Source organism: Protopterus annectens, chromosome 6.part1 (assembly GCF_019279795.1).
Source record: "Protopterus annectens isolate FY-2018-M chromosome 6.part1, PAN1.0, whole genome shotgun sequence".
Taxonomy (NCBI): Eukaryota; Metazoa; Chordata; order Ceratodontiformes; family Protopteridae; genus Protopterus; species Protopterus annectens.
The window spans coordinates 402,685,661-402,699,289 of NC_056738.1; the positions used below are offsets into that span (position 1 = coordinate 402,685,661).

Here is a 13,629-nt window from a genome sequence, read left to right on the forward strand (position 1 = left end):
GAGGCAACCCTATATCCCATGATGCAAGGCGAGACTACCTCAGATCTCGTTTGGTAGCTAAAACACCCTGCTAATAAAACTATTCCCAAAGGAAGAGCAAAAACTAGCCTAGAAAACTAGGCAAAGGTTCTAAAGATAGACTCTTTCTGCTGAAGACTCAGGAGAGTGAAAACTGAGAAAGAGAAGCCCTTCAAGATCTGTCCAGGCCAGGGGGAAGGAGGGAGGGACGCAAGAAAGAAGGCGAGAGAAGACAACTAACATGGAACGTTATTGGTAGGTACATAACTTCTAAATGTTAAGTTGTCAATCTCGCCTTCATTCTTGCTGGATGGGACCGCGTCCCTAGCACCTGTATCCCGGGTGGCTCAATGGAACAGACTCTTGAGTACTGTGGAACCAAAACTGGCTCTGTCCCTGGAGGCCAAATCTAATTTATAATGAGATACAAAGGTATGAGGAGTGGCCCAAGTAGCTGCTGCACAAATGGTATCAATGGGTAGCCTATCCTGAAAAGCTGTAGATGTGGACAGGCTCCTGGTTGAATGCGCTTTCGGTTTTGAGGGTAGTTGCTTGCCTCTGAGCGAATACACATAAGAAATGGTAGAAGACAACCATCTGGATAAGGTCACTTTCGATACTGGGAGACCTTTCCTTTTTTCTGCATAGGAAACAAATAATTGATCAGATTTCCTGAATTGTTTAGTTTTATGCAAATAATATCTGAGTTGACGATGGACATCCAAAAAATGAAATTTTTGTTCAGCTCTGTTGGAATAATTAGGGAAAAAAACTGGTAGATCGATGGACTGATTAATATTAGTCTGAGAAACAACTTTGGGCAGAAAAGATGGATTAGTTCTCAAAGATACCCTATCTTTGTGAAAAACTAAGTATGGGGAACGGATACAGAAGGCTTGAAGTTCAGATACCCTCCTTGCTGAAGCGACAGCCACTAAGAATATTGTTTTCCAGGTCAGCAACTTTAAGGAGCATGAAGCAGATGGTTCGAAGGGGGGGGGGGTAAAATCAAGGATGCTAACATCAAATTCAAATCCCATTGTGGAGGAGGATGTTTTACTGGAGGCTTTAGGAGAAAAACACCTCTCAGAAAAGCTTTGCATAGTCTATGCGACATTATGTTATGATCTTGCAAGCCAACATGATATTTAGAAATTGCTGCCAGTTGAACTTTAACTGTCGATGAAGAAGATCCTGACTGAAAAACTTCAGCCAGAAAATCTAAAATTGAATGCACCGGCGCAGTAAAAGGATCAATGCACCTGGAGTTTGCCCATAGGGAAAAACGTCGCCACTTGCTAGCATAAACCGTTCTGGTGGATGACTTTAAGGAAGCTATTAAGATATCTCTGTGACAGGATCAGAGATCATAGGAAGCCTGGCTAGGGAAGGAAGCGGAGCAACCAAGCAGTGAGGTGAGAGAACGAATGGCCCGGTGCTGTTGACCCGTTTGGTGGATCAGAAGATCCGGAACTGGGTCCAGATGCCAAGGCTGCACCAGGAGATGACGATGTAGGGACGGAAACCAAATTTGTCGAGGCCAGTAAGGGGCAATGAGAATCAACTTGGCTCTCAAAACGGTAGCTTTCTGAATGACCTGTGGAATTAAGGGAATGGGGAAAAGGTGCAGAAGTCCCCGGGGCCAATCCTGGGTAAGAGAGTCTCTCAGGGGATGGCCTGGTAGGGGAAAGAGGGTGAAGAAGTCCGGGCATTTGCTGTTTTGGGGTGTAGCAAAAAGGTCGCAACAAGGGGTGCCCCACTTCTGAAAAATCTCGTCCACTACCGATTGTTTGAGAGACCACTCGTGAGGCATGAGAATAGCTCTGCTCAGTCTGTCCGCTAAGAGGTTGGACCTGCCGGGGATGTGCGCTGCTATCAGAAACCGATGAGAGGAGATTGCCCATTGCCAAAGTCTGAGAGCTTCTCGACAAAGGATAGGACCTGGTCCCACCCTGTTTGTTGATGTACCAGACTACAGACATGCTGTCCGTTTGAACTGCAATAGTCCCCGAGGGAAGAAAGTCGTTGAGGGCTTGCAACGTTAAAAGCACCGCTCTCATCTCCAGGACATTTATGTGCAGATGGTATTCTGTGGGTTGCCAAGTCCCATGGACCATCCTGCCCTGATAATACCCCCCCCCACCCGATCAGAGAGGCATCCGAAGTGACTGTGGCAACCGGAGTTGGGGGAACAAATGGTCGGCCCTGATGGAGCAGAGGAGAAGACGAGTCCTGCACGATTGTGTAACCAAAATTTGGTGCCTCATGGGTAGGTTCTGGAACGACCACTGAGTGAATAACATCCACTGCAGAAGACGCATGTGGAAGCGAGCTAATGGTAGAAGTACAATGGCCGCAGCCATAAGACCTAGAACCTCCAGAACCAATCTGGCTCTGACTTTGTTGCTCAGTAATATGATCCGAACGTATCTTTGGATGTCCAGAATTCTCTGATTTGTTAGTCTGGCTAACATACTGACGGCGTTTAGTTCTGCACCTAAAAAGGTGATAGATTGGCAAGGCAGCAGAGAAGATTTTTCGAAATTCACTGAGATTCCCAACTTTTTGCAAATCTGCAGAGTGTAGTCCCTGCTTTCAAGAAGCTGATGCTTGGTGGTGGCGGAGAGGAGCCAGTCATCCAAATAAGGAAACACCTGGAATCCTTGACGTCTCAGATGAGCCGTAACCACTGCCATGCATTTGGTGAACACTCTGGGGGCTGAAGTGAGGCCAAAGGGCAGGGCTCTGAATTGATAATGACTGGTCCCCAGCCGAAAGCTGAGAAACCTCCTGGAGCGTCTGTGTATCTATGTGATAGTACGCGTCCTGAAGGTCTATTGAGCACATCCAGTTGTCCTTGCCCAAAAAGGGCAGAATGGACTGAAGCGTGACCATCCGGAATCTTGCCTTTCTGACAAATCTGTTTAGATTGCTCAGGTCCAAAACTGGTCTCCAATCTCCCGTCCTTTTGGGGACCAAAAAGAATCTTGAGTAGATGCCGGATCCTACTTGGTCTGCTGGAACAATTTGGATGGCTCTTTTTTCTAGGAGCTTTAAGACCTCCTGTTTTGCCAAATCCTTTTGACCGAGTGAGATGTCTGGAAGGGATTGGTCAGGTACGGGATACCTTTCGAAAGGGATTTTGTAACCCTCGGATATGATAGACTGTACCCACATGTCTTGTGAGAGGGAACGCCAAGCTAATGGGTACAGCGATATCCTTCCCCCGACTGCCTCCAAGGGTGGACAGTCGGGCAACACCTCAGGGATGCTGAAAGGGTTTGTCAGGAAGAGGCTCCCTGCTACCCTGATTCTGGGGACCCCCCCTGCCTCTAGAGGCGTCTGTTATTGTTACCCCCTCTGCCTCTGGGGGTAAACTGACCACGTGTGTCCGAGGTAACTCCTTGGGCTTTCCGGAACCACATTTTTCCTCCTTTCTGACCTTTGGGATAGGGTCTTGGAGTGGAAAAATGGACTCCTACGGCAGAAAGGGTTTTGCTGTCTTGTTCACACCTGGTCAAGGTTTCCTTCACCTGCGGTCCGAACAAAGCCGAACCGTCAAAGGGGGTATTGGTGAAGGACGCCTTAAAGGGGTCCGCGAAATTACAAAGCCGCATCCAGGCCTGACGCCTAAGTGCCACTCCTGTGCCTGCGGCCCTACTCGCTCCATCGGCAGCATAGGATATGAGCCGCATGGAGGAGTTGGTTAAAGAATTTAGGATTGCTAGCTGTGAGGCAATCTTGTCTTGAGTCCCAGCAGCTGAAGGATCCTGAACCACTTCACCTAGTTCCTTGAGAATGTCTCTCTGAAGTCTGGTGAAATGACAAAGGTAGTTCAGCGAACGCATAGCAAAGGTCGCTGAAGAAAACATCCACTTGCCATACCTATCCATGGTCCTAGAGTCTTTGTTAGGAGGATGGACAGGCACGGAAGGATCCGTAAGTTCCTTCTTGGTGGCCGCCGCCACCACCATAGCATCCACAGAGACGCCTTTAGAAAGAAACTGCTGGTCTGAAGGGGCCGTAATAAATTTGGATGGCCTCCTGGGGACAGGTTCCACAGAATCCGGGGCTGCCCACGCCTTCCCAGCCACTACCTGCATGAGTGGGTCAAAAGGCGGAGACACCCAGGAGGTGGAGGGTCGGGATCCAAACGCCTCCAGGTATACAGACTCATCCTCGGAGGGGTCAATGGAAGGCCAGTTCCCCCTCTGTTTGAGGAGTTCCAGGATGTCTGAAAAGGAGACATCCTCAGAGGGGGACCGGGGGGAACCCTCAGACTCATCTAAGTCGGTATCTGATGTTGTAGACTCAGGGGAGTCTGTGTGTTTCCTCTTACACGTCCTCTTGCGCGGGGGTTCCCCTGTGGGATCAGGAGAAACCTCAGAAGAGGAAGTTATTCCCAATGGGGAAACCTGGGGCGATGGATCCCTGGGCCTGGGAGCAAGAGGCTGGTAAGAGACATCAACAGGCACCGAAGAGGGAGGAGCTAAAGGAATGGACCGTTGACCTGGCTCAGGTGCCAGGACACTCATCACCTCAAAGGCTCCCCTCCCAGGGAGACCAGAATACTCCTGTTCTGAAGAGACAGGAATTCCCGGCTCCACTGAGACAGAAGGCTCTGAGGCCGATGTCGGTGCCGAGCTCACCAAAGCCGAAGCCCCGAGAGGGAGAGCGGGGTCAGACAAGGGTCCGATGCCACTAGCCCCTCGGGCCGACAATGGAAACTCGGCGACCAGATCCCTCAAGGAAGGTCTCATGGAGGAGATTGGAGCGAGGCAGCGGAGCCGAAGGATGTATTGGCCCAGCGCCGACACGGTCACTGTCCCGAGCTCCGGCTCCGAGCTCTGGAGGAGAGTCGGAGGAGGAAGTTCAAGGGAAGAGCAATACCCGAAGTCTGTTCCGGCGGGCTATGGAGCATTTGGGCTAGTGCCTGTGACTTCAACAGCCTGCTTACCACCCTCTCTAAATCGTGGTCTGACAGCCTGGAAGATCACGAAGATCGGCTCCGATGACTCCGTTCGATAAAGAGGAGACCTCGGGCCGGCGAATCGGCTCCAGAGAAGGGACCAAGATCTCTTCTTGGGCGAAGCCATCGGAGCCGGCGTCCTCGGTTCCAGATGGAGCGAAGACTTTCGGCTCGATACTGGATAACACCTCGGCACCAGCGGTGCCGACAAGGCAACTGGAGACTGTGCCGGGCGGAAGGAACCGACACTACCATCTCAGAGGAAGAAAGATCGGCTCCAGCGGGCCGATCTCGACTCGAAGAGTCGGAGCCACCGAGGAAGGCTTAACAACGTAGCCTGAACCTTAGGTGGCTTGGAAGGTTACCGACCCAGTCTTTGTCGGTGAACCTTCTGGCTTTAATAAGCCACAGAGGATCAACTTGTTCCTCCTCTCCTGCAGGACTCTCTGGCTAAAAGAGTGGCTTATAGCACAGGAGTCCTGCAGGTGTAAAGGCCCCAGGCAGTAAACACAAGAAGTGTGACCGTCTGTCAGAGACATCTTCCGACAGCACGAGTCACACTTCTTGAAGCCTGAGACCTTTCCTTCTCTAGACATAGTCTAAGAAAAGACAAAAAACACACACTCAACAAGAGTCACACAATTAACCCCCAAGCACACACACACTGACAGGGATTAATGAACTGGGAGGCTTAGGCCTAACAGAAAAGAAATTTAAACTTTTACCCCAAAAAAGAAATATAAGGTGGGAAATATAGTATTAGCTATACACTCTAATAATAAAACTAACCAATATAGGAAAAGGGGAAGAAATATCCCTGACTAATCTGTTGAATTAGAAAAACTCACCTGAGCTGGCAAAAAAGAGACCTCTTCGCGAAGCGGCAAACGAGATCTGAGGTAGTCTCGCCTTGCATCATGGGATATAGGGTTGCCTCGAGCTGGTAAAAGGAGTTCTCAAGCTTAGCAAGTGCCGAGTCGGAGCCGAGGATCGGCTCCGAACCCATCCAGCAAGAATGAAGGCGAGATTGACAACTTAACATATATCAGTAAACAAAAATAAGAGGAATTGTGGGGTGGGGTGGCTACAGCAGTAGTGATCATTTGAACACCTACTGTTGTTAGGGTATGTTAACTTTACTTACACAACTCTATTATGTTAATCATTTGATCGCTGTAGAAGCCTTAGCTACACAGAAGACTACCACAGCTTATACTGAATGTGAGGAGGAAGGACAAGGGTTCAGAAATTTGGAGAATGGTCCTAGCAAAGCCTGGTCTAGATATTGACCAATCTAGTTTGTACTGTTTTGTGAAGGTATGTACAAAGAACGAATATCTTTCCAAAAAGCCACCGATTAAGTTATGGCTCTGGGTAGGGAATGCCTGGACCCTGCCTGGAATCGCCTTACTGTGGTGAGTACAACAAAAGTAAATAGCATGTGACGACCATTTGGATATGGTTTGCTTTGACACGCAGTCATTTTTTCTTAAATTCATAAGAAATGAATAACTGATCAGAGTTTTGAGTTTTTTTTTCCCCGGTCAAGATATCACAATTGTCTGTGTACATCGAGTATGAAGAATCCTTCATCCCTCATCTGAGCCCTTTGAAAGAAAATGGGGAGATGCATATGAGGAGGATTCGTTCTCAGTGAAACCCTGTTTTGTAGAAAATGAGAAGGTTGAACTATCATGACAACTTGCAACTCTCTTCTTGCAGAAGTCAGAGCAGTCAGTAAAATACTTTTCCATGTTATGAACCTCAAATCAGTCTAATGGGCAGATCCCAATGGAGCAAGAGTTAATTTTCCAAATCATAGAGGAGATCTCATGGACATGTCATCTGTTTTCTCTGCAGTCTGGTAAGCAATACCCATTCAAAAACATTTTGCCACAAGAATGCATTGAACGGGTAAGGATCCATTCAAACGTCTGACAAATGAACCTTGACAGAGGAATAGAAGGACAGAGGTTAACCCGCACAGAAAAAGTAAAATACGAGAACTACTAGCCTTAAAAATTATCCTGGCTCTTCTCTTGGCACCAATTAGGAAAATCTTTTCTATTTAGTAATATACAATTTCCCAGCAGCGGTATTTTTTGCCTCCATTAATACCAGTTGCACAACCTCAGAAAATAAGTGCATAAAAGGAATTAAAATAGTCTTATTGTGAGTTAAACTTGCTTCAGCATGGGATGTATTAAAAAATACCCGTTTTGTGAGAGTAGGTCCAATCTGTGAGAACACTTGTGATAACTGCCTTTGGCCATTTCCAAAACAAGGGAGAGCTACTGCTGCTTGGGCCAGAAGGGAGATGCCACAACGCTCTTTGGAGTCTCCTGAATCATCAGAAGGACCCTAAATATGGGGAGAAAAGCATATGGGAACATTCCTGTTAAGGAAAAAATGCATCTGTTTTCCAGGTTGCTTGCAACAAGTCCTGGATAAGAATTTTTCCAGTTTGCTTTGAATGGGGGCAAACAGATATGAGGTGTTCTGAGAAGCTGAACTGAATCCTGGAAGACTCCCCTGATTCAATTTCCATCAGTAAGGGACTGCCTTGGCCCTATTCAGCTCGACTACCACATTTTGTTGAGGGGATGCAAGACGTTTGCAGAAAGAGACTGCGTTGAAAAGCAACAATTGCTAGTCAGCACAGAAGGTAAGATCTGGTCATGTCAACCCTCCATTTACGTACCACATCACTGTTGTGCTGTCTGTAATCACTTAACACTCAAGGGAACCAAAGATGACAGAGAAAGTTAAAAGTATTTCTAACTGCCGTCATCTCTTACATGCGTCTGTGCGTTTTGGTCTTTCGGTTTTGTTTCAAAGAACATGCATTTTTACTTCCACAGACACCTCAACCCAAGCAAAGTCTGAGGTATCTAATTACACAATGTGCTTGAGTTAGAAGGGAAAATAGGAAATCTGGATCAAGATAAAACTGGTCTCTTCTCCAAAACAGTTACCTTTTTACAAAACCCAAAACAAGAACATGGAATGTTAGGGGATGCTGTGACCATAGAGATTTGACATGCCACTGAATCTTTCTCATGTGGAGTCTGGCTCGAGGAATCATGGATGCCATGAATTATAGGTATCCTGAGAAATTTACTTGCTGAAGCTTTGGACTGAGTGGAGGAAAATATCTCTACACTAATGTACTTTTTCCTTTTCTAGAAAAACTCTAAACTGATGCGTTTAGGAAACACCTCAGGAAAACAATCCTGTGACGAGGAGTCAAAATACTTTTGGACATGGAAACCAGTCTGTGAAGGCGATTTCTCACTCAAAGACACTACATTGACTACTTATCTAAGAAAAAAACTGAAGACCTTGCAGTTGGCAATATGCTACTACCGAAGTTAGGCGCTGTGAATATCCTTAGCACACTGGAGAACCCAAAGAGTAAGGCAGAGAAATGAAAACGTAAGCCATACAGAAGACCATAAACTTTTGAAAATTGGAGACGTACAGGAATGTGATAAGCATACAAAAAACAAGCCAAACAAAACCCTGTGCCAAAGCGCTGAGACGCCAACCAATAATTCCAAATTCACTGACACTGTAGGGATCTAGCAAACCACTCAATCACCAACAGATAAAAAGGGAATCAAACTAACAATCCACACACAAAAAGCAAAAATAAAATGCTCAACGATTCATCACTTTTTTGCCCCCTACACTGGGACTTCATCAGATACTCCACACCACTAACAATCCCTTTAAATACCTAAAATGATTAACAAACAACATTTACCAATCCCCTCAAAAATTAAAAGAACCATTTAAAAAAAATGTTTAAGGAATGCTGTCAGGTACAAATTAGCCCTATGACATACATAATAGAGACCTTATAAGAAAAACATTTTCAAGGATTAAAATGAAAGTATATATACAAATATATAAACTTGTATGTAAAATAAAACATTGAGTTACACACCATAAAATCCACGAACTTGTAAAATAAGATGAATATGAAAATAATGTAATGTATGGAGGAAACAAATACTATAACCACCCCCCAACGCAACCCACATTACACATCCCACAAACTCAGTGTGCCACTCAACCACAGCCCATAAGGCGTAACGTACCCAACACTCTAGTCGTAGGTGACTCTATAGTCAGGCACACTTAAGTTCCACTCATCAGGTTAAACAAGGAGAAAGTTACCACCACCTACCTGTCAGGTGCCAGGATCCGACACATAACGCACACACTCAGTTCACTCCACAAGTACAAATAGGACTGTCATTGTTCATGATGGTGTGAATTACCCGAGATGTACTCCCTGGACTAAATGAAGAGACATGGAGGAGCTCTCCGATCTTGTAGCCCAGGCAGGTATGACCCTAGCCCTGCGTAGCATCCTGCCATCACCCAGTATGATACCACAGTACAAGGACAAAATGATTGACTTCAACAATTGGCTAAGCTTCTGGTGTTATTCTAAGGGGATCCAGTATCTGTCTGCCTAGGATAACATGATCAACAGACCATGATGCTTTGCCAGAGATGGCCTGCACCTGTCGCCCTTGGGATTCCGGATACGGGCCAAGGTTCTTGCCACCCCTACAGCGCCTTTTTCAGGCAAGGTTCAAATGACAAATTCACCACCACCATAACAGGTACAAGCAAGCAAAATCTGAGGGTAATGCTACTCAATGCTAGAAGTCTAAAGCTCAAAATGCACTCACTCGAGGCACTCCTTAAAATGGAGAACACAGACATCTGTGCAGTGACAGAGACCTGGGTCAAGGCTCCAGACAGCACCCCTGCATTACCACGCTATAATCTGTACCACACCTTTCGGCCACCTAACCTGGACCGAAACACTGAAGGCGGAAGCATGTCCATATTCATTAATGAAAGCCACACCTCCAGGCTAGTTGCTCAGCATCAGACTATCCAAGTGCAACTAACTCTGGGCAAGACCGCAATCCAAATTGTAACTTGCTATAAATCCCCCACCATGCCCCAGGTTATCCACTCATTTCTTGATACACTAGAAAATATTAGGGTACAACCCAACACCCGAATAATGGGCAATTTCAACTACCCCACCATTAACTGGGAAAGCTACTCGTACCAACTCTTTTCCTCAACGTTTTCTGGAATTCATTAAATTCCAATGCCTTGGATCAACTTATCCACACTCCCACCAGGGGCAGCAATATCCTAGACCTGGTCATTACACCAACATGGGTGACCGGTGTTCCACACCAGAGATCAATTCCTCATTGGTCAGATGCGACCACAAGCTAATCATCCTAGACACCAACATCCTGCCTCAACCCCCATAATAGGGAAACCACTGTAAAAAAAATTCTCTAAAGCCAACTTCACGCCTCTCAAGCCAGAAGTGGCAAACTTTGCAACACCTATGCAAATGGACAATAGAGGTACAACTGTTGAATCCTACACAAATGCACTTTATAAGCACTTACATGAGTGCTATCCCTAAGAGAACCAAGATGCTAGCCTCTAAAAAAAGGAAGCCAATCTGGTGGTCCCCTGCCATAAACAAACTCTACAACAGAAAGAAACTGCTGCAAAACAGTAAAATCCTAGGATTGGAGGAACTCCCTGGTCAGCCTCAGTAAGAAGCCGAGATCCCTCAAAATCCTCCAAAGCTAGTTACGAAAACAGAATTGCCACTGACTCTAAAGGCAACCACAAAGCATTCTATAGCTATATCAAGACTCTCAATGGCAACACTCAGATCTGCTACGAGTTACAATGGCACTAAATATACAGAAATAACTGATATTGCCAACATCCTGGCAGATAGGTTCAGTGTTAACTTTATCCCCCACCTAAGGGCCTACCTCTATACTGGAAGAATGCAAAGTTCCTGTAATCACAGCTGCAGAGGTAAAAAAAAACTCTCTCCAAAGCAAAGAACACAGCATCCATGGGACCTAACAACATCCCAGGCTGCGTTCTACATAAACTACAGAACAAACTGGCACCCCACCTAAGTACCCTGCTGAATCATAGCCTCACATCAGGCTTTGTGCCCATTGAATAGCTCACAGCAACGGTTATCCCACTCCACAAAGGGAAAGCCACCACAGAACCCGGGAACTACCACCCCATTAGCCTGACGAGCATTGTCTGCAAGGCCATGGAAAGCATCATCATGGAACTTATAAACTAAGACATTGGTAATCGCCAAGCTATGGAACCCACCAAGTTATGGTTTGTAAAAGGCAGATCATGTCTCCTAAACCTGAGCAGTAACCAAAGACAGAGAAGAGGGTAAGGTAGTTCACACAGCCTACCTAGATCACTTCAAGGTTTGACACCATACCCCACTCTAGAATTTTAAACACTAAACTAGGTATAAATCCTTATGTCACAAGATGGGTTGCCAATTGGCTCAGTGACTGAACACACTGCGAAAGTAGCAGACTCCAAATCCAACTTCAGATCAGTGACAAGTGGAGTATTACAGGGTTCGGTAATGGGTCCTCCCCTGTTTATCTACTTCTCTGAAGTACAGGCCAACACAGAAGGGCTTTGGATAACGAAGTTCCCAGATGACTGCAAATTAGGAGCCATAATCAAAACTAACGATGTGGACATCCTACAAAAGGGCCTCACTGAGATATATGCCTGGTGTCAAAGCCATGGCCTCAAGCTCAATGCCAAAAAGTAGATTGTCATCCCCTTTTGAAAAAACTGTACCCATGAACTACCACATAGGCGGTAGTCTACTTAAAACCAAAAGTATGTTGAGACCTTGGGACACAGGTGGACAGTAGTCTCTCCTTTGATAATCACATCGCCACAGTAGTATGGAAATACTTCTAAGTGTCACACCATCAGAAAAGGTTTCTCATCCAGGAACAAACAAACAAAAAACAAAAAAAAAAAGGGCCATTGTTCCGCTCTACTCATCACTCATTAGACCCACTATATAGAGTACAACAACTTTTTTGGTATGTAGCTCACAACACCTCTACAATTGGAAAGACACCAGAAATAACTCACAGAGAGGATTACCCGTCTCACGCAGGTGGTCTCAAAAAACTCCAGGTTTACTTTGTTACATATTGCCTACTCAGAGGAAAGCACTGCCCAGCATACAAAGATATGTCCAACCCAGAACTGTTGGACATGCTCCACTTAAAGAAATCCCAATCCCTCCGAGCTACACACTCTAGGGACCTAAACCTTGTCACAACAATAAACAGAACATGCTGGAGGGATAGATTCCTGACACAGACACCTCCATACTCTGGAACAAACTACCTATTGATATCAAACAAAGCTCCTCAGTAGCACTCAAGAAAAATCTTGATGACTGGATAGGAAAAAGGAAATACACCCCAGGGATCACTTCTGTGGCTCTGCTTGAAAGGGGCACAGGATAATTTTCTTGGGTGGTGAAAGCCAGGGTACCATTCTGGCTAGGCTTATATAGGCCCTAGGGCCAATAGTCTAGAACCTGTCTATACATATATATATATATATATATATATACACACACATACATACACATATATATATATATATATATATATATATATATATCAGGAAACAGTCAATTCTATAAAACAATAGTAAAGTCAGTCCCCTGTGGCTTGGACTCGAAATACTGGCACTCAAAGTGATAAAATCTTCCTTTATTCAAACAATAGTTAAGCGCTTTCATCTAAGACACTTAGACTTCCTCAGAACAAAGCCTTTCCATATACATTAGGTTTATATACATTCATCTTCAATTAACTAATTAATTACAATCATTTTAAAAAATTTAAAGTGCCAATGTGCCATTTATTTAAAATTGTCATTCAAAAGTTCCTTTAAGCATTCCCTTTCAGAATTCTTGCCAACTCTAATAAATACAATCAATTGATTAGAACTAAAATATATAGGAAAGAGACTTTTAGCAATGGATATTTAGAATATACTAGTTCTCATCCTATGACAAAAGAGTATAATCAAGGGGCAATGCATTAGGGCCGCCAGGATGACATCGGAACACACAGATTTAGTAATGGAACTACAACTCATAGGGGATATGTTCATCGAAAGGGGATACCCCAGATGGTTAGTCAAAAATGTAACCAGTTATGCAGAGAATGAGAGAGGAAAAAAATATGTACCCCTATTAGGGAAAGGGCCCTTAGTTAAGGCTAATAACACCAGGGATAGAGGCGGTGAGACCCATACTGATTATACAAGAGCTTGTATATTACAACACACACCTTGGACCACGAACATTAAAAATATTATTTCCGACAATTGGAATTTATTAAAAATGGACAGGAGAATTGTGGATATTGTGGGGGAAACACCTAGACTTGTTTCCAGAAATGGGTGTAACATGAAAATGGAACTGGAAAGGAAAATATGCACCAGGGCTAATGCAATAGAGGGGAAAGGTACTACAAGATGTGGTACCTGTAACCAGTGTAGGTACATTTTTTCAGAGAATAGTATCAAACTGGAAGATACCCTTGGGACAGAGATAAAGTTTAGGAAAGGCAATTGTAGGACTTCTCACATGGTATATCTAGCTACATGTTCCACGTGTCCTAGCTACTATGTTGGGAAGACAGACAGAAGTCTCAGAGAAAGAATATACGATCACTATTATTGTATAAAGAAAAAAGATACAAAAA

At 44.9% G+C, this 13,629-nt stretch overlaps 1 protein-coding gene across 2 annotated transcripts in view; it reads right to left on the bottom strand.

Moving 5' to 3' along the window:
- SF1 (splicing factor 1) overlaps nt 1-13,629 on the bottom strand; it is a 1,552,458-nt gene that overhangs the window by 330,292 nt on the left and 1,208,537 nt on the right. The gene's annotated exons all lie outside the window — the stretch shown is intronic.